The sequence below is a fragment of the Neolamprologus multifasciatus genome, chromosome 13 (assembly GCF_963576455.1).
Source record: "Neolamprologus multifasciatus chromosome 13, fNeoMul1.2, whole genome shotgun sequence".
In the NCBI taxonomy this organism is placed as follows: Eukaryota; Metazoa; Chordata; class Actinopteri; order Cichliformes; family Cichlidae; genus Neolamprologus; species Neolamprologus multifasciatus.
In genome coordinates this window covers 12,450,128-12,471,286 of record NC_140451.1, presented here as the reverse complement: position 1 = coordinate 12,471,286, position 21,159 = coordinate 12,450,128, and the positions used below count along the sequence as shown (strand labels likewise).

The 21,159-nt window shown below is 41.5% G+C and overlaps 1 pseudogene across 1 annotated transcript; it reads left to right on the top strand.

Moving 5' to 3' along the window:
- Nucleotides 1-13,480: 13,480 nt before the first annotated feature.
- Nucleotides 13,481-20,203, top strand: LOC146505146 (opsin-5-like; annotated as a pseudogene). Its single transcript, XR_014877699.1, has 7 exons — nucleotides 13,481-13,592; nucleotides 15,347-15,564; nucleotides 16,155-16,360; nucleotides 18,175-18,276; nucleotides 19,022-19,127; nucleotides 19,209-19,434; nucleotides 19,605-20,203. The product of XR_014877699.1 is annotated as an opsin-5-like (transcript).
- Nucleotides 20,204-21,159: the final 956 nt, after the last annotated feature.

Below are 21,159 nucleotides of genomic sequence, written 5' to 3'. Positions count from 1 at the left end.
TTGAATTTGTGTCATCCATCAGTAAAAAAAACACACACTGGCACTTTAATGCTTCTCTTTCCTGAAAAAATTGAGATTTGTGCCATTTCAGAGGCTCCTGGAGACTGGGGGAAATTTGTTATTTTACAAAAACATGAAATTTTGGAATATAGAAACCAGGTTGATTGTTGCTAATGTGCCAAAGGCCCTTGAATACTTTTAATTCAAATGAATGTTGTCATAGCATTAATAGAATGAAACATTTTTGTAGGATGCTGGGAAGATGCATACACAATTGCTCTGGATTGCAGTGGAGAACAACGGAGGACAGAAAAGGAAGAAGAGATTATTTTCTAAGGTAAGGACTGCTCAGCAAGTGACAGATGATAAAGTGGACATGTAAAGGTGACAGTCAGTGTCCACGTTAATGTTAAACTTTTCTAAACACAGTGTGGACCTGTAGATGTGTTGCTGTTCTAAGGTACCTGCTTGCTACTTAGTGTGAAATGCTTTCAACAGAAAAGTAAATAATTAGCTGTTATTCAAACGTTTTTTATCACTAATAAATTAGGCCATGGTTAGAGGCTGAGATATGAAAGATATTAAACGCAAAGGATTCTTGATTACAATTTATGGAAGACATTTGCAAGACAATAGATAGAATTGGCTTTGGTGCAAATTTACAAAAGATTTAAAATATATATGTTTGTGTGTGCGTCTGTCTTTGTGTGTCTGTGTGTGTATGAATGAAATTATTCTTGAATTGTTATGATATAGGCATTTAATTCAGTTACCAAAAAATCATCAAACTATTTTATTTGATCGTAAAACCAGAACAAATGAACGGTCTTAGATTTTTATACTTTGCTGGAGGGGACCGGAGTGTGCAGTGGCGTGGTAGCCATGTCCTCTTGCGCGTGTGCAGTAGGGGTCCAGTATAAGGTGCCGTAAGGAACATTATTACTGAAATGTGTGTGTGTAATAATGTCCCTTATGGCACCTCATGGTCGAGAGTGTGGGACGGCATTGGATTGGTGTCCTCTTGTGCGCAAGTGAGACGGGCCCGGATTGTGTGGCGGCGTGGGAGTGGCACCCTCTTGCACGTGTGCAGTAAGGGTCCAGAATGTGGTGCCGGATCGTGTGGCGCCCTCTTGCACGCGTCCAGTAGGGGTCCAGAATGTGGTGCTGTGGCGTGGGAGCGGTGGCCTCTTGTGCACGTGTGAGAGGGGCCCGGATTGTGTGGAGGCGTGGGAGTGGCGCCCTCTTGCACGTGTCCAGTAGGGGTCCAGAATGTGGGGTGGCGGCGGTGTCGGAGCGGTGGCCTCTTGTACGCGTTTGAGAGGGGCCCAGATCGTGTGGCGGCGTGGGAGTGGCGCCCTCTTGCACGCGTCCAGTAGGGGTCCAGAGTGTGGGGCAGCGGTGTGGGAGCGGTGGCCTCTTGTACGCGTGTGAGAGGGGCCCGGATTGTGTGGCGGCGTGGGAGTGGCGCCCTCTTGCACGTGTCCAGTAGGGGTCCAGAGTGTGGGGCGGCGGTGTGGGAGCGGTGGCCTCTGGTGCACGTGTGAGAGGGGCCCGGATTGTGTGGCGGCGTGGGAGTGTACCCTCTTGCACGTGTGCAGTAAGGGTCCAGAATGTGGGGCGGCGGTGTGGTAGCGGTGGCCTCTTGTACGCGTGTGAGAGGGGCCCGGATTGTGTGGCGGCGTGGGAGTGGCGCCCTCTTGCACGTGTCCAGTAGGGGTCCAGAATGTGGGGTGGCGGCGTTGTGGGAGCGGTGGCCTGTTGTGCACGTGTGAGAGGGGCCTGGATTGTGTGGCGGCGTGGGAGTGGCACCCTCTTGCACGTGTGCAGTAAGGGTCCAGAATTTGGGGTGGTGGCGGTGTCGGAGCGGTGGCCTCTTGTACGCGTGTGAGAGAGGCCCGGATCGTGTGGCGGCGTGGGAGTGGCGCCCTCTTGCACGTGTCCAGTAGGGGTCCAGAATGTGGGGTGGCGGCGGTGTGGGAGCGGTGGCCTCTTGTACGCGTGTGAGAGGGGCCCGGATTGTGTGGAGGCGTGGGAGTGGCGCCCTCTTGCACGTGTGCAGCACGGACCCAGAATGTGGGCTGGCGGCGGTGTAGGAGCGGTGGCCTCTTGTACGCGTGTGAGAGGGGCCCGGATTGTGTGGAGGCGTGGGAGTGGCGCCCTTTTGCACGTGTCCAGTAGGGGTCCAGAATGTGGGGTGGCGGCGGTGTGGGAGCGGTGGCCTCTTGTACGCGTGTGAGAGGGGCCCGGATTGTGTGGAGTCGTGGCAGTGGCACCCTCTTGCACGTGTGGAGTAAGGGTCCAGAATGTGGGGTGGCGGCTTTGTGGGAGCGGTGGCCTCTTGTGCATGTGTGAGAGGGGCCCAGATTGTGGGGCGGTTGCGTGGGGGCGGTTGCGTGGGGGCGGTTGCGTGGGAGCGGCGTGAGAGCTGTGGCCTCTTGTGCGTGTACGGTCGTGCAGTTACGTGGGATTAGCGCTCCCTGGACTCCGGTAAATGGGGAACGTTACCGGAGCTGTAAGAATAACAAAAATGGTCAGAGTAGCAAGTGCGTTTGGAACAGCATTAACAGGAGCAGGAGAAGTGGTAGGAGAAGCTGGAGCCATAAAAGTGACAGAAAAAGAAGGAGGACCAGGAGGAGCATGAGCATCAGGACGCACGGTTGAAACAATAGGAGCAGCAGGAACACAAAGAGGAGGAGGAGAAATGACGAGAAGAGTAGGGAAAGCGGCAGAAGTAGCAGGAGCTGCAGGAGCGACAGAAACAGAAGGAGGAACGGGAGCAGCAGGAAATGTGTCAGGAGCGGCTGGAGACGCAGTAGTAGCGATAGGAGCAGCAGGAACACAAGAACAAGCAGGACAAATGAGAAGACTGAGCTGCAGGAGGGACACGAAAAGAAGGAGGAGCAGGAGCAGCAGTAATCATTAATAAATACATCATATCAAAATAATATGATGTGTTTCTATATCAGTCAGTGTCATTCAGCGTTTTATGTCACTTCAACGTTCAGCTCTTTCTGAAAAGATGAAGAAATCTTTTCTCCTTAAAAATATTTCTGGGTCAAGTCAAACATGATTCTTTGTTTAAAGCTTATTTTATAGGTTTATTGTTAAATATTGACCCTTGAACTCTAAATTTCAGTTTGATTTAAAAACTGTTTGTCCCAGCTAAGAAAAATTATTTTTATTATTATTATTATTATTTTGATTTCAAGTAGACCTTAAAAAAGTCATCCATGGATTCATTACATCATGCTTGGATTATGGTAATTTCCTTATCATGGGCTTCAGCTAAAAGTACATCTGTCATGGTCTACATGCCTCTAGCGCAGATTTTTTTGCTTTTCTTTTTTCTTTACTCTTGCTCTCTGTGTCTCTGTTCTGATTTCTCTGGAATGTGTATGTGAGTGCTTAAGTAAGTAAGTAAATTTTATTTATTATGCGCTTTTCATAGAAAGTCACAAAGTGCTGTACACAAAGATTCAAATAAAGAGAATGTTAAGTAACAAAACAGACAATATACGCAATATAAAAGGTTAAATGTAAACTTAAAAAAATTAAAAAGCGCTGATCAACAGAAGGCTTGTTTAAACAGAAAAGTTTTTAACTGCTTTTTAAAGGATTCCACAGAGTTAACCAAACATAGTTGTATTGGTAGACTGTTCCACAGCCTTGGGGCCACAGACTGAAAGGCTCTGTCCACTTTTGTCTTCAGTCGTGTACGGGGAACAACCAACAAACTATCTGTGAGTGGAGACAACGAGCAGTGGTGTATTTGGTAAGAAGCTTGGATAAATAACCTGGGGCCTGGCCATTTAGTGCTCTGTATGTCAAAAAACAAGAATTTTAAAATAAATTCTAAAATCAATTGGGAGTCATGTAAAGAATATAAAATTGGAGTAATGTGAGCTTGCTTGCTAGAACGAGTTACTAGTCTGGCTCTTGCATTTTGTAAAGCTTGGAGGCAAGAAAGAGATGATTTGTCCAAGCTGGTAAACGGAGCATTACAATAATCTAAACGGGATGACACAAATGCATGAACAATTGTTGCAGTTCACCTAAGGAGACCATACGTCACAGTTTAGAAATGTTCCTTAAACGAAAGAAACAGGAACGAGACAAAGATTTTACATGTAAGTCAAGGCCCAGAGAAGAATCAAATGTTACTCCAAGATTTCGAATATTTGACTTAGCAGAAGGACAGTAAGAAGCAAGAACCTGACTGATATTAGAGTGTTATGATCATGGTCTCTGTCTTGTTCGTGTTTAAAACAAGTTAACAAGTTGCTAGAAAGCCAATCAGAAACCTGAGTTAAGCACTGGACTAGGGTGGACAGCCTATCCATCTGATGAGGCTTAACCTCCTAGGACCTGTCGTCCACATATGTGGACATCACATTTTGGGTTATTTAGACCAAAATACTAAATTTTGCTCTACAGGGGCCTGATATCCACTTACGAGGACATTATACTGCCACTGTTCAATTGAAATTTTAAACAAATATCCTCATATGTGGCTCTCATTTTTCTTAGAAAGAAAAATTAGGTAAAAAAAAAAAAAAAAAGATCTGGTAGTTCTTTGTTTTTACATTCCTCAGGTCCCAATCAGCCCAAATATCAAAGAGAAATTAAAAATGCATGTAATGGAAGAGTTCGGGTCATAGGAGGTTAAAGGACATATGCAGTTGAATGTCATCAGCATAGAAATGATAAGAAATGTCACTAAAAGATTGCATAATGCCAGCTAAAGGAAACATGTAAAAAGAAAATAATAATGGACCCAAAACTCTGCCCTTTTCTGTAGAGAGCATTTGAACTGGGTCCAGAGGACCCAGTCCTAGAACAGAGATTAGGTAGGGTATTTGTGAATATGTACAAGATTGCGACATGTTCTTTTAAATGACTGGAGCTAGTAAATGAACAAGATTCTGTGCTAACTTTGTTAGCTGTTCTTGTTCATTACCTGCTGTGTTTGACATGACGGTACAGTCTGTTTTGTTAAAGAAAGCTGCATTGAGACTTTCAAATAATATACTGAGCTTTAAAATGAATAGTGGTAATAAAAATGCAGGTTTATCACGTCATCACTTAAAGACTGGATACCCAATGGCCCAGACTGTACCAGGTGTTTTGCATCTGTGCATTGCATTTTTAAGTGACCCACTAAGGACTGTCTGGTATGTTGTCCAGGTGGTCAGGAAAGCACTTTCTTTTAAGTGAGACCAGGCCTCAGAGGTTGAACCCACACATATGGAAATGAGCTGGAGAGAGTTGCTGAAAATCCTCTGTGCATTTATCTATGTAAATTACTCACATTTATCACCTGTCTGCATGCACCTGATCTGCACACATTTCTGGGCACACTCTATCACTGTGAGCCAAATAAATACCCTTGCTCAGGGATGAGAAATGATCTCATAAGAACACTGAGCTGTTTTTGTATTTTACATGGCTACTCATTGACTACTGCATTGTAACACATTTATTTGACATTCAGCCTGTCTCACCAACTCACTTTGTTTCAGTAGCTTTTGCACAGTTTCCTGTTCTTTCAGCATCTATAGCTGACCCACTTTCTCCAAAGATATCAGTGGACCTATCAGTGGAATCAATAAACAGACCACAAACTGCATCGACGTTTCCATGATACAACACAGCGGCCTCATTGTTCGAAGGCGCTGACTTGAATTTGCTTCTTGTTTACTAAAGCATACAAGTAAGGTAGAATGAACATTTTTCTTTTTTTCTTTTGAAAACTAATAAATTTAAAAAAAAGATTGATTATATTGTAATTTAAAGGCATATTTCAAGAGAAATATGGTTGCAAGCAATCCCAAACAAACAGATTCAAGAACAGCTTCTGTCTCAGAGCCATGCAAGAAGTGAAATTAATCACTTATCTTATCTGACTGATCAGGACAACAATAGTCACTTTTATATTAGGACACCAGCCCTTGAGGCCTGGTGTCCTGCAGGTTTTAGATGTATCCTTGATCCAACACAGCTGATTCAAACGGCTAAATTACCTCCTCAATGGCTGTATCCCAATTCAGGGTCTGCAGCCTTAAAGTACGCAGCCTTAACGGTCCACAAGGGCCGTGTACTCAAAGACCGCTAAGGCCGGAAGTGCGAGGCTTGTGAAATGAGACGGTCTAGCCTCCGTCGCGCTGCCCAGGTTGCCTAGCAACCATGATACTAACAGCTGGAAACGTTTCATACAGCTTTGTTTGACAGAAATGAAGGAGAAAATCTTTTGTTCATTTGTTTGTTTGTTTCTACATGAGCTTTGATCATTCTCTGTAAGATTAAGGTCAGCTATTGAACGGCGTATATTTTAAAGTAAAGGCTTTAAAACCAAGTTAGTACAAATGTCACTAATGTCACATAACTTTGCCGACATGTGGCCAACAGTAATGTTTTAATGTTCTTCGTTATTAAACATTTGCACATAAATAAGTGACACAATAGTCAGTACTTACTTTTCACAGTTTACTCTTCGGCCGCTCCGCTTCTGCCGTCTGCGGCAGAATTATCTACACCGACTGCCGCGCTATGAATTGTGGGATATATGGGGCCACGAAGTCTACACCGCCACAGCCTTAAAATTCAGGGAAATGAAGGACGCATTTGAGGGCCGCATTTCGAGCAGCCTTTGAATTGGGACAGCCTTCGGCGCGCCACTGTGACGTAATCGGCCTTAAAATGCGGCCTTTAAGGCTGCAGACCCTGAATTGGGATACAGCCAATATGTCTTGAAGTCCTTCAGAGGCTTCGTAATGAACTAAACACTTGATGTTTAGTTCATTACACACTCAGATGTGTTAATCCAGAGTGATATCTAAAACCTGCAGGACACTGGCCCTTGAGGCCTGGAGTTCCCCACCACTGCTATAAAGCTTATGTCCCACGTGCAATAACTCAGCTGTGTTATTAGGTTGTATTGTATTGTATTTAGGTCTATTATATGCACAGTTGTAGTTGAATGATATGAAAATTTGGGGATTTTATGATTTCTTTGAATTGTAGGGTTTGGTTTCTGTGACAAAAAGAAGATGAAGAGGTAATTTCATGACACAGATCAGTTGTGAAGGTCCAAAAATTTCACAATTATATTAGCAGTTGTAAAATGTTGTTAAATATAGAAGTGATGAATATTCAGGTGATAGAAAAAGTAACTTCCAAGTCAAAGTAACGAGTCACGATTAACATCCCATATTTTCATGCCTTACTGAGGAACTAAATGCACAAATTTATGTGCCATTTAAACAAGTCAAGAAATTCAATAGGAAGAGATTTGACAGTTCTAAGACATGATGACACAAGGTATACGTCAAGTTTTTATTAACACTGGAATAAGTGTCTGTATATTTTTGAAGACATTTGAAGGAGTTTTGTTTCAAGCATTGTTTCAAGGTACCAAAATGTCTGAGAAGAAGCAGAACCTAAGGCAAAGAGATGACTCCAGCACTCCTCAGTGGGATGAAGCCCTCAGAAGAGCATTTCAGCATTGTATAAAGGAAAACAACACCTGGAGAACATGGTTAAAGAAATGCAACAAATTTATGAAGCCAAGATAGATTCTGTTTTGCCCAAATTCATTGTTTGATGATTTGACATAGAACATATTAATAATTGCTAACATTTAACAGCATTCATAATATTCTACATATGTCTTGAACAGGATGGCTGTCATTACATGGCAGTGACAGACTTCAAATCTGTCCTTTGGGTACCTGAGTGAGTGAGTTGATTCTGCACAATAATGGGAGGGTGTAAAAGCGAGTCTGTCAACAGTTTGCATTTTGTCCAGATATAAGGAGTGGCAGTCTGATTTCTGAAAGGACTAAAACAATTCTGTGTATGTTTCTCTGCTTGTCTGTTTTGCTGTAAATAGTTCTGCTCAACACGATTAAGGCTTTGGCTCAGTTTTCAACTACAACTATATTGTAATTTGTGAAAATTTGTTTTGAATTGTTCGTAGACACTACAATAGGTCATCCTAATAATTACATAGCTGTTGACAGTAACATTTGAATGTGTACCCAGCTGAAAGAGGAGAAAACTCAAGTGGAGAAGCAGAGAGAAATGAAGAGCATGAAGCTGAATACGAAGACCTGCAGTGCAAGCTTGAAGAACAAGACCAAGAGATACAGTCCAGGCTCCAGAACATGGAGAAGAAAAACGAAGAGCTTCCAGTGATAATTAATGAAACCCTCCAAAAGAATGCACAACTGGAAAATGAGAAAGAAGAAAAGGAAGCTAAATACAAAGACCTGCAGGGCAAACTTTACGAAAAACACCAAGAGATGCAGTGCAAGCTCTAGAACACAGGTGTCGAACTCCAGGCCTCGAAGGCCTTAGGTAATAGATGTGTCCTTGATCCAACACATCTGATTTAAATTGCTAAATTACCTCCCCAGCATGCCTTCAAGTTCTCCAGAGGCTTCGCAATGAACTAATCATTTGATTTAGGTGTGTTGACCCAGGGTGATGTCTAAAACCTGCAGGACACTGGCCCTCGAGGCCTGGAGCTCGACCCCCCTGCTCTAGAACATGGAGAAAAAAACACAAAGGGCTTCAAGTAATGTTTAATGAAACGCTCCAAAGAAATGCACGACAGACACAAGACAAGGAAAGACTGGAAGAGACAGAGAGAGATGCAACATCTTCTCAAGACTTCCAGGGAAAAAATACTGAAGTATTTTACAAGGAAATAAATGACAAAAACATTGAAATTGAGTACAAGAAAAAAGAACTGGAGGAAATATGCACTGAAATGCAGAGTATAATCCAGGCAATGGTGAGCAAAGATACCCATTTGCAGGGAACTTAGCGCAGTATACAAATACTGAAATGCAAAAGGAGAAGTGACAACAGGAGAAAAACCATCAAGACATCCCGTCTGCGCTTCAAGAACTGCAGAGGAGACATCAAGAGTTACTGGCCATCCATGACAATGTACAACAAAAAACACAACGACACGCACAACGAAAAGAAAGTTCAAGAATAAAAATATAAACAATTGCAAGAGAAAACCAAAGAACTTTGAGAAAGTATCAAGAAAAATAAGAAAAACTGAAGAAAAGGTGTAAAAAAAAAACCTTTAGGTGCAGCATGAAGAGTTTTTCCAAGAGATGTGAAGTATTGTAGTGCAGAACAAAGATCTCCAAGAACTGTGCCTGAAAAAGAAGAAAAAGCACTTCAGGTTTTTCTGGAAGAAAGAATCTGCTGCTGCTTCAGTTCAGCCTTGACAAGATTCCACCCATCTTCCTCCAACAGGGGCAAATGATCCAATAATTCACTGTGCTTCAGAGTCGTATTCAATGTTAATATTGTTTAGAAACATTACTGATGGTACTGAATAACTTAAACTTAATTTTTTTATGACTGTATTAAAATGAGTTGACAGGCAGTAGTTCTAGAATAATTCTCCTTTATTTGACAATAAAACTCAAGTAAAGTCCCACTTTAACCATTTGCTTTTATTTTATAAAGAAATATATGTATTTGTTTTGACTAATCCTTTTAAGGGTGCCAAATGAAAAAAGCATGAAAACAGGAATGCGGTCAGTTAGAACAGAATATGTTGTTAGAATATTTTGGTTTGAGTGAAAGTTTAAACAAGTTTAAATTTTAAACTTTGCAGCTGGTGGATAAATGATAATGAGTAGTAATGCAGATGGGGATGATGAAAGATGACCCAAAGTGGATGTTGTTCATTGTAACTGAACTAAAACCACGAAAAACATGATTTGTCTGTAAAAGCCTCTACCTGCCATGTGGGTGTCTCCGAAAAAATAGCTTTTTGTTACATGTGAATAGTAATTTTGTGCACATTCCACATCTGCAAATAAAAGAACTGCAGGACTGCATTTTTATGTAGATTTCACTACAAATATGTTTCTTCCTTCTTCTTCTCAGATTCCTCAGTTTCTGTCTTTAGCATTGTCGAGTTTAGACCCTCAGTGGGGTTGTTAAAGTATCCCTAAAAGTACCATTCTCTTCTATTGTTGTATTTTCCCAATTTCTCTGTTGGAGGCTGTACAAGTTACAATAAAATTTGCAAATATTAGTATTGTTCAAATGGTAAGTGGTGTGAATATTTGAGCTTTCACGTATAAATTTGATTATGTGGATTAGAGGAAATTCAAAATAAATTCCAACCTGTCCACCCAGTTCCTGTTTTTAAAGTCGTTGAAGATGTATCCCTAGAAAAAGAACTGTTAAATGAAGTTATTAAAAGCCCCACATTACCATGACATCGCCTGTGATGAGTGTATGTAAACTTCTGACCACAACTGCACATGCACCGTTTGGACTTATAATTACGTGGTACTCAATGTAATCACAAGGAAACTAATCTAGCCTTGTGTACACACTAGCTAGCACTAACTAGCTTGGCTATTAGCTTAGTGACACCTAGCACATTGCTAACGACAACAAAAACTGGATTTTTCTTCCACTGAGTTGCAGAAAACATTTACATGTTTAGTAATTTAAGACGAGGTATAAATGTTCTTGCTTAGGAGCTACACTGACCTCCAAGTAAACAGGTCAGTAACAGCTGTCTTATTTAAGCCCAGCCAGGCATGTGTCATATGGGTGATTAGGTGTAGCGAAGCTGCTATCATTAAGCATAACAAGTTTTTGCTCAGGGAGAGGATAATAATGTAGCCCACTAACCTTCTGTCAAACACGGGTCAACTCACTCACCCTGATGAGGCGTTAGGACAGCTGTGGACATTTCTGTTACTAATAAGGTCACGCTTTTTAAAAGGTTTAAAATGTTTGAAACATGTTTACCCCTGTCCCGCACCAGCAGGCACCTATGTGTTGCAACGCATCATGCAAAGGGACAGGTTGGATTCCTTCAAGATGTCAAAGGAGATCACTAATTTTCTTAGTCCCCAGAAGTTTCAAGAAGAATTCCAGTGTTGGAGCACAGGTCAGGTAAAGAAGGCTGATGTAAAGAGCTGGCCATTCACATCAGCTACTAGCGCTTCCATGTAAACTTAAATGGAAGCGTAAGCCGTCATCTGTCAGATGAAGAAATTGTGTCAATTTAGTCTTGAAAAGCACGTGGCTCTAGGTGACCAGTTGTATTCACATACTTTTAGGATGTAAGGTTTTACAGGATCTAGAGTTTGATTTGTAGGTTGATATTTCCGCATTTATACTTTGGCCAAATATCCCTTTATGCCGAAGGTGATGTGCAGACCACTTTAGGAAAGGCGAACATTCAGCCCTCAGTGAGACTCTCTTACATAAGTTACCTGCTTACACAAACACACTCAGGAAGAGAAATTGCAAACTAGACCCAGTGCCCAAAAAAATGTTTGCATGTGGTCCAGAGCCAAAGACCTTGAGCCACAAAACCAGTCCACATTGCTTGCTGGTCACAACACAGAGCCTGTGTTCACTTCAAATGCATACTGAACCATTCATCTATTATTTCATATGGGCTTTATATGAAGATGTTATCCAAAAAAACGGTATTTTGGACAAAAGTGCTGCACTTTTGTCCTGAAAATAAAAAGCTGGCAGATAAGACCAATAATATAAAGTGTTCATTTCCTCTGTGTAATTTCAGACAGTTCAACTAGACAACTTAACACTGTAACACCATGCACTATTTTAGCATAATTATATTTTGAGCAGCAATCTGTGGTTATAGAAGGCTTGGCTGTGGAGTCATGAAACAGTTAGGTGAAGAGGGAACAGTAACATTAGTCTGGTCTTTGTCTGAGGTGAACTTAGGAACTGTGGTCTCTGTTTACTTCATGAGAGCTTTACCTCACATACAACGTATAATATCCACATTTTAATTATAACTTTTTCAAAGCATCTAACTGTAGCATGAATCTTTAAGTTTATGTCATTGGGTAAAAAGATGCCCCGCGGTGTTTAAACATATTCCTCACTTGTGTGAAATTATATTTGCGCAGAGTGACAAAGCCTTTGAAGCATAGGTGTGAACATGTTGTGGGCAGGCATTCGTGGTTTGTGTTTTTTTTTATGGGACCTATCCCATCCCATCGCCAGTAAGCCAGCTCGATGTTCCTTGAAGTTTTTTCCCCTATTTTATGTCAAATATAAATGGCTTGGTTCTTATATAGCAGTTTTCTGCTTGAGCACAGCTATCTCACATTCACACAAGCACTGTTCTTATGTCTAAGTGCTTTCTATCTAACATTCACACACATTCATACTCAGTATCTTGCCCAAGGATAATTTGGCATGCAGACTGGAGCAGCCAGCGATCAAACCACCAACCTTCTGATTAGTAGATGATCTGCTCTACTTCCTGAGCCACTGCAGGAAATCTTAAAAGGCTTCAGCCTTGCAGAGATTATTATTCATGTTAACGATCCAGCACACAGGGGCATGGAGAGGCAGTAAATAGCTTTACTTCTAATCCATTTTAGAATCACTGTCACTACTACCAGCCTTGCTAGAGGCCACCTTCTGAGAAACCCCCTCGAACAATTTTTATTACAGATTTCCTGTAGATGTGAAAATGTATTTCTACGAATGCCACGCATGGACTAGCGGACAAAAATGACAGGCAAGCCATTTACTTTCATACAATCAGTCCCTGTGTCTGTCGTTCAGTGACAGGGAGGGAAAAAGTACGCACACTTTTTTTCAAGCAGATCCTGTATTGGTTTCTTGACCTGGTGAATGTCCCCAGTGAAGAGAGGCTTTGTTGCCTTCAGACAGCTCTTAGCCTTTAACACACACCTTCATAATAGCATATGTGTCTGTGATTTTCCATTTGGAAAATTGCTTGCTCTGTCTCTGGCTTTGCTTAAGACAGCGCGAGATCGAGAGAAAGATACAGTGACCTACTGTAGGTGCACCGTGATTGCCCAGCTTTGTGAACTCAAACACGTGCCAAGGTATACAGGTGAGTGCTAAGGTAATCTTGTCGTCTTCCTGTAATGTGGCAACACTTAAGCACTGTGCGGTGTATGGTAGGTGCCAGTGCTTTGTGCTTAACTCAGCAAAACCCATGTTTGATGCATGGATTTTGTATTTTTGTCAGAACAGAGCCCACATCTCTGCACAGCAGCTGACAGACTACAAGATGCCAGCTTCACACATTTATCCTCTGTGGACGGATGTCATTGTCTTTAGCTTTGTCCTTGTAGATTGGATGTGGGGTCTTCTTTGTCCTTTAGCAACAGTTTAATCTCAGGAGCAGCTGCACTAAACAATGACTTTATAATATGCACTCCTAATCATCTTAATTTCACTGTAGGAGGATGGCTTTCCAGCCTGCTGCAGGAAATTGATATCAACAGTGTCATGACTTCATATTATGCTAACGAAAAGAGGAACTTTAACATCTAGCAACAGTGTCATTCTGAGTATTTGGCTGAAGGTATGGTGTGCAAAGACTGCGTTCAGTGTTTGCTGCTGGACGGGTGACAGTTGGGGTCAGAGGTTCATTTTCCCCTTTGGCTCCTTCCTTCTCTTGCTCGCTGGCTTTCAGAGGCTGAAAGAAGACGCGGAAGCACAGAGGCATCTGGCATCAGAAGCACAAGCAGCCCTTCCCACCACATCCTGGGCTGTGGCAGTCAGAAGAGAGAAACAAGGTGCACACTGTGAACTAAATACAAACTGAGGGGGGGTGTTCAGGATACCCCTTTGGTGGGTGTGTCACCACAGAGAAGTTCACTGTGAAGAGAAGAAGGAGAGAAGGTGGAGGAGGGGAGATGTTTTTTATAATTATAAGTTTTCACAGAACAAAACAATGTTAATCAATAACACTGCACCAGCATCTGTTGGTGGAGCTAAATAAAGATCGTGTTTCTGAAGTGCCAGATGTTCTCACTCTGACATCAGAGCACATTTCTCAGTGCACACATTAGCTCAAACAAACTAAATTATACTTCATATGATATTTCTGGGGTTTAGTGTATGTTTAGATGAATGTCCTCTGTGTTTAGACAACGTGTGGTTACTGTAGCAGGTCTAAAGTCATCACCTCCTAAATGGAAGTACAGAAACAGGAACACAACTCTTGAGAGTAGTTCAGGAGTTGGACTAAAAGTGTAAACAGATATATGAATGGTCAAGATGGAAAAGCTTGATTTTATTAGTATCCCAGCACTTTTTTTTTATTGTTTTTTGATTGATTTTTGTTACCTCCACAGATGTTCTTAGTAGTGTTTACATGTGTACATGCGTGTTAAAATGATGGGCTTGAAATGTTCTGAATTTACCCCTAAAGCGTTGTAGGGGTGTAGAGCGTAGTCATGTTAAAACTCCATTAAAATTTGGTTACATCCACCAAGGTCTTCAAGGTTAACTTAATGATTTATTGATCAAAAAATGGCAAAAATCCTTATAACTTTAACTATAATTCGTACAAGTGTGATGTTTGTTATCAGCATACAGAAAGTACTGCATGAAGACTTCAAGTATCATCACATTTGAGCTCTCATCTTTTCTTTAGGTCAATAGATTGATCTGAAACTCTATTTCAAAGTATGTTTCTTACTGCCATTCGCAACATTTAGCAAATTATACTTTTGTATGGGGATTCTAAGTATCCAAATATTACATCACATTTGACCTCTGACCTCACTTTTACATTTCATATCTCTTTCTCTTTTAAGTTGACCCCAAAATGTGTTATATCTATGACAAAAGTATTGTCGAGAGAACGAGAATGAGCTGCCTGGTTAGAAATATACTGCAGTATAATATTACAGTTTATAATAAAGTCAAGTTATTCATGTACAGTTATTTAGAAATCATTATCTATTATCCAGTAGATACACCTACATTATGTTTATATACTAAATACAATACAATTTTCTTAAATGTAAATGCTGCCCAAACACTTGATGTTAGGTGTTTGTTGATACCAGACACGGGTAAATACATTTCTTATTTATATTTTTCAGAACATTATTAATAGTAATATATTGAAATTTTAATACCAATTCTGTACTATTGCCCATCTGAAAAGCTTCAGTCATTAATTCCTGTTTGGCATTCACACAAACCTGCAGGAGACAATTCAAAGAAAATGCACAAGATGGCGTTTGAAATTGTTCAGCACTGCTTTGATCTCTATTGAGGGCTTTACAAAAGCTTTGCTTGAGACGAGACCTTTGTCTTTAAGCTTTATGAAGCCACTCTGTAAATTAGACTATAACCCACTGAACCTTTCCCTGTTGCCTCAAATTTCCACCCAAAACCTCTATCTTCTTAGTTGTTAAGCAGTAGATAGGATTACAGCTGCAGTCATTTGGACAGTTAGTAGTGAGGTATTAGTGACTGTGTCTAAGCTGGATTTAAAATGAACTGACCGGTCATCCCTGCTCGTGTGTCACTGCAGTGTCTACTGAAAGCAGAGGAGAGCAGGGATTTTTGAAGAGGACAGGAAGAATTCATGCATAGGCATCGAAATTCAGGCCATGGAGCTGACGCTGAAGGCTTTCACTCTGAAGGTGGTGAATATTCCATGGAGGAATAATAACCTGAGCACCCTGCATACAGACCCTCCTCTGTCTGATCAAGGACAGACCATCATTGGAGTCTACCTGTTAGTGCTGGGTAAGTAAACCACCAGACGCTGGAATGCAATGTTTATTTTTTGCATTATTTGTGTATTGTTTACAGATGAAATATGTTTACTTGGATTGTACGTTATGCTACTGTGTCAGTATTGTATTTCCTACATTCGCATGAAAGAGTCACACATTATTCAAGTGTCAAGAACAAAACCGACTCTTGTTTCCAAAGGCCAGTCCACAGCTGACACCCACAGTTTGGTTCGGACCGTGCCAGCTAAGATAGTCGAGAGATTTTGTGTAACACAGAGTCTGAGATATAAAAAGAAAGGGACCCTGTTGGCTTGTTATCTGACTACAGAGTAAAAGGGTTTAACTCTGAGCTTCACGGGTTATTCACACTATTGGAGTCACTTCAGGATAAGATCCAGAACTAACAGCAATGATACATACGTACATTTTCCTATACTGTATGTAACATATTATCTAATAGTACTATACTACTACATACGATACAATATGATAAAATATAATAAAATAAAACACCATACAATGTCATATGCTACCATAAGATTTATGCTATGTGGTTAATTAGGTATCCCCTGAATATTCTGTGTGCTTCCCTCCCTGCAGGATGGCTGTCCTGGTTTGGAAACAGTTTAGTGATGTTTGTCCTGTACAGGCAGCGGGCCACACTTCAATCAACCGATTTGCTCACCTTAAACCTCGCAATCTCTGATGCCAGTATTTCAATATTCGGCTACTCCCGGGGAATCCTAGAAATATTCAATATCTTCAAGGATGATGGGTATTTGATCACCTGGATCTGGACCTGCCAGGTAAAAGCCAAACTCGAACAAGACTTCAAAATAGTGACATTTGGAACAACAAGTCTTATCGCAGGAGTGTTTGTCCGGAAAGCTATGACTGTGCAGAGTCACCAAAAAACCATCCGTGTGTATCTGCTGTCTTTGGCCAGCCCTCAGTTAATAAAGTACATTAAAAGAATCTGTGGAAGTGTAACAGTAAGGTGTATATGCGTGTTGGTGTGTGTACGTGAAAGGGATTATTCTAGTAGACATGTGGGCTGGGGGTTAAATCGTGATAAGATTACCATTGTGGAGGCCTTTCTTCTAGCAGTAGGGCACCTGTCAACAACCAAACAGTGAACGGTTAAGAGCTGCTTTGGTGGCTATTTGTTGAATTTTATATCTACATGCACTTGTATTGCAGGATCTTATATTTAACCATTCATTTCTGTGTTTTTCTCTTCCTACAGCCTCAGCTTGAAAAGAAATATTTGTCATACTTTAGCTTGGAATTCATCCAGGATATTTTCTTGCTCGAAGCCAGGCGTGGTAGAAATTGTGATTTCCGTGCTGCAGCGAGTAAAGTCTCTGAGGAGTCATACAAAAACAAGCCAGTGTAACCAGAATATATTTTAGTCTGGAGAACGTAAACTTTAAAAATCTAATTGAAAGAGATACTGTAACTCAAGCTCTGCTGCTCTTAGGCTTCCCTACAGTCACAGAGATGATCTCATCTCTCAGTCATCCAATCTCCGGTGAAAGAGAAATATTGGGAAGGGAAGTACCCCCACCTCTCTTATTTCACCTTCCCCCAAGAGAAGTGGGCTAAGGCAAGGAGCCTCAGACATAAATAAGGGGATCAGGTAAAAAGTGACAGAAATAGGGGAGAAAAAGAATGGAAAGGTGAAGGAGACAGGCATGTGAGAAGCACATTACTGCATGGAGCGTGATGGGACATGAGCGAGCTGCAAGCTGGGCCTCATCCCCGTGTTTCACACTCGGTGGGGCAGGACATTATTAGATATGAAAGAGCCTCTCACGATCATGTGACATTACAGAAGGAAAGTTCAGAGGAAGAAATGATGCAGCAGTGTAAAAGGTCTATGAAAGTTTACATCGCCTTCTTGAGAGCCAAATAAAAGACAGATTAGTTGCACTAAACTGCACTAAACCACTATTTTTATTGCAAAGGGTCCTGAAATTGTATAAGAACTAAAATGAAACATAAGATTAAAAAAACATACCAATGTTAGTAAGATAGTTTTCTGCCAAATGAGGGTGAAAAAACGTGATGCTTGGAAGTAATAGGATTACATTTAAGGAAGATCAAGAAAGTAATCAGTAAGAGACCTCAACTGATCCCCATCACCTGGAAATGGCACAGCAGGAGCTGGGTGTTACACAGTTGGAGCCAGACTGAAACACAGTAGCATAATTTCCTTTGAGAAGAGCGTGATTAAAAGATTCCCAAACATTGGGCTGACTGCAACAAAGCTCCATGTGTTGCCATATTTGAGAGTCAAATCAAATTTTCCTGTGATATAAGTTAATATCTACAAATTAGCAGACAGTAAAGATTCTTCATTTTAATATCCTCTTAATGAACATGTACAGCTTACATCAGAGGAAAGGCTCTGTGTCTGGAGCATATTCACCAAAAGGGAGGAAGAGCTCTTTATCTGAAGCATCTCTATCTGATAAAATCTAAAGCAAACTCGGCAGACAAAGGTCTGACATTAGACAGGCACTGGCTCTCTGCCCCGAGGCGTCACCGACCACTCACAGAATTTTTAAGACGTGACATCAGGAACTACCAGTCCATCTTTCTCTCTCTTTCCATCCAGGTGGACGGCTTCTTCACGCTGCTCTTTGGCCCTCGCGGAGCATCAACACCTTGACGGTGATCAGCATCACCAGATACATAAAGGGATGCCATCCAAACAAAGGTTTACAGCTTTAGCCCAGCCTTTTGGCCTAACTCGCATTCCAGCAGCAGTCTCTTATCTGACAGGAGAGTGTGGTGTTTTTTAGTGCTAATGAAAGCTCATTACAGGCTTCAGCTGTGGAAATAACGACCACTCGTCTCCAGCAGTTTCATTTTTATTTCTCAAAGACATTATTAACTTATTTTGAAGTGAGATTTCCTATTTTGGGGGTTGCAACTGATGTTAAAAAATGCCTTAATTATGCTGGAAATTTAGTTGAGCAACTGCTTCTGCTGTCGGCGAGGGATAAAGGATTTTATTGTTTGTGGCTGCTCATGTTAACCTGAGTGTTTTTACATTTGCCATTAAACTATGGACATTAGTGGTAAATGTGGTGTGGCACCAGCTGCGTTTGCTAAAACCTTCACTCTGATGCTAAATCTAAATATAAAAAAAAAAACAAAAAAAAACGCTACATGTGTTTTTGTGTGCAAATGAGTTAAACTATTATTTTCTTCCCGTGAACACTTTATCAACAGAGGCCCTTTTCAGTCGCAGATGTCTGCAAAGGCTGTTAATAAAGAAAAGACTTCATTGTTTAACAAAAATTCATAGCAAGTCAAGAATTCTGCATCTAACTTTTTCTGTTGCCAAAATCATGACCTTTAAACTGTTTTTAAACTGCAAACAATCCTGCAGTCAGTTCCACGGTGTGAGAATAGCAGGCTGTACTCATGTTACTTGTCCTTGCTCTGTCTTCTCGCAGCTCATTGTATCAGCATCAACACGATTGCTGTGTCACTAATCTGCATTTGGACTGGAGGGATTTTTTTGGTCTGTTGCTCCACTCCTGGGCTGGGGCAGCTACACAGGTCTGTTTTATGCATCGGACTTAACGGTGCTTCAACATGACAACAGAGCCGTGATCTGACCTTGTATCTCGTGTTTCTTAGATCGAGGTTATGGAACTTGTGAAGTGGACTGGTCCAAAGCCAATTATTCCACTATTTACAAGTCCTACATCATATCCATCCTGATCTTCTGCTTTTTCATCCCGGTGATGATCATGCTCTTCTCCTACATCTCCATTATCAACACAGTGAAAACCACTAATGCCATGTCAGCTGACGGTTACCTCACCCGCCCGCCAAAGGAAGATTGGAGCGGGACGTCACAAGGGTAGGACAAAAGGAAATAGTCGAGTCTTGTTGTGGAGGGTTTATTGAAAGGCTTGATTAGAAATGTAAAAAGGGACTCTTAAAAGGTCTACTTAAAAGTGCCCGCTCGGTCATAAACCTCCTCTCACGTTACTCAAGTGCTGACAATAGTTTCCTTATGTCTCTTTTCAGATTTCCATTGTAATCTGCACTGCTTTCATCCTGGCCTGGTCACCATATGCAGTGGTGTCTATGTGGTCAGCCTGGGGCTTCCACGTGCCAAGCACAACCAGTATCATCACCCGCCTCTTTGCCAAGTCTGCCAGTTTTTACAACCCGCTCATCTACTTCGGCATGAGCTCCAAATTTCGCAAGGACATTTTGGTACTTCTGCCGTGCGCACAAGAGCACAGCGAGGTGGTGCACTTGCAAAACATCACGCCAAAAGCCGAGGCCCCGGCTGAATCACTTCCAGGCCGGAAGCTGGAAGTGAAAAGTGCAGCTGCAGAGCTGAACCAATCTGAGCACGACAGCGATTCGGGGGTCAACAGCCCTCCTCAGACTCCTCCGTCTGACCCACAGGTCTTCCACATCGACGTGCCCTCTTACACTGAAACATCAGAGTACTGGTGTGACAGGCTCTAAAGACTGTTTCCATTTCACCTCAACCAATACTTGAATTCCATGGGGAGACTGGGAGTATTTATTTATTTATTTTTTGTATGTTATGGTCTTATCCATCTTAATAAATTGTATGTGCAACCAGTGTTAATAAATTATTTTAAGTTTCATCCCTGCTGCAAAGAGTATTTATTTCCAGGTCCTGTTAGGAGTGTTTTAACAATCACTCAAACCAAACTGGAACAATGCATGTGTTTTTTTTTTTAAAAGATGCCCAGCTCATGAAATCTGCAGTCAGTAAAATAGCGAGACAAGAGATTCACAACAACATCTGGAAACACTGAAGTGTCCTTAACTCAACCGAAGCAATGTGATGGCACAGTATCCTACTATTTCCCCTGTGTCCCCTGAGGGCATTCATACCCTCAGATCTACCTTATATCCTGCAGTCTACAGTCTGTTGAGAAACAACGTTTTATTTCTCAGTGTGTTTACGCATCACTCACAAGGAAATGGTTTTATTAAAGGGGCCGATTCATTCTCATTTCCAACTCCAAATTCTCTTCTAGAGTAGCTTTGCGTGCTTTATTATCTCATCCTCAGCCTTGCTACAGCCCCTGAATCACCTACTGTCTAAGCTGATTTAGTGCATCTCTCTTTAAGGCCACTCTCCTCTTAAACCAGCTTTCTTCTGATTTGCTGCCCCTGGCAAACAAAAGGCTTGAACAGCAGATGGATTAGGCTGCTGTCCCCACAGCCAGAGGTCCGTAGGAGCTAAATGTAGAAAAAGCTGTCTGAGAACGCTTGGCTTTTTAAAATAATAATGAATATAATATAAGCATTCACTGCTGTAACAGTACATGCATGACAGAAAAGAAGGAAAACTTAAAAGATCAGCTTAATCAAAAGATGAGTGTTTTGTTTTTGTTTTTTTGTAAACTGAAATCATGAGTGCCTGAATTAGGACAACTTTTTGTTTCTGCACCGTAATGATACATTTACAGCAGACATTAAGAGCTAAACGGCCTCGGGCTCATTAGAGCCACCCATACCTACTGTGCTCGCAGTAAAAGTCTGTGTAGTCTGCAGTCAGTGTGTGTGTGTGTGTGTGTGTGTGTGTGTGTGT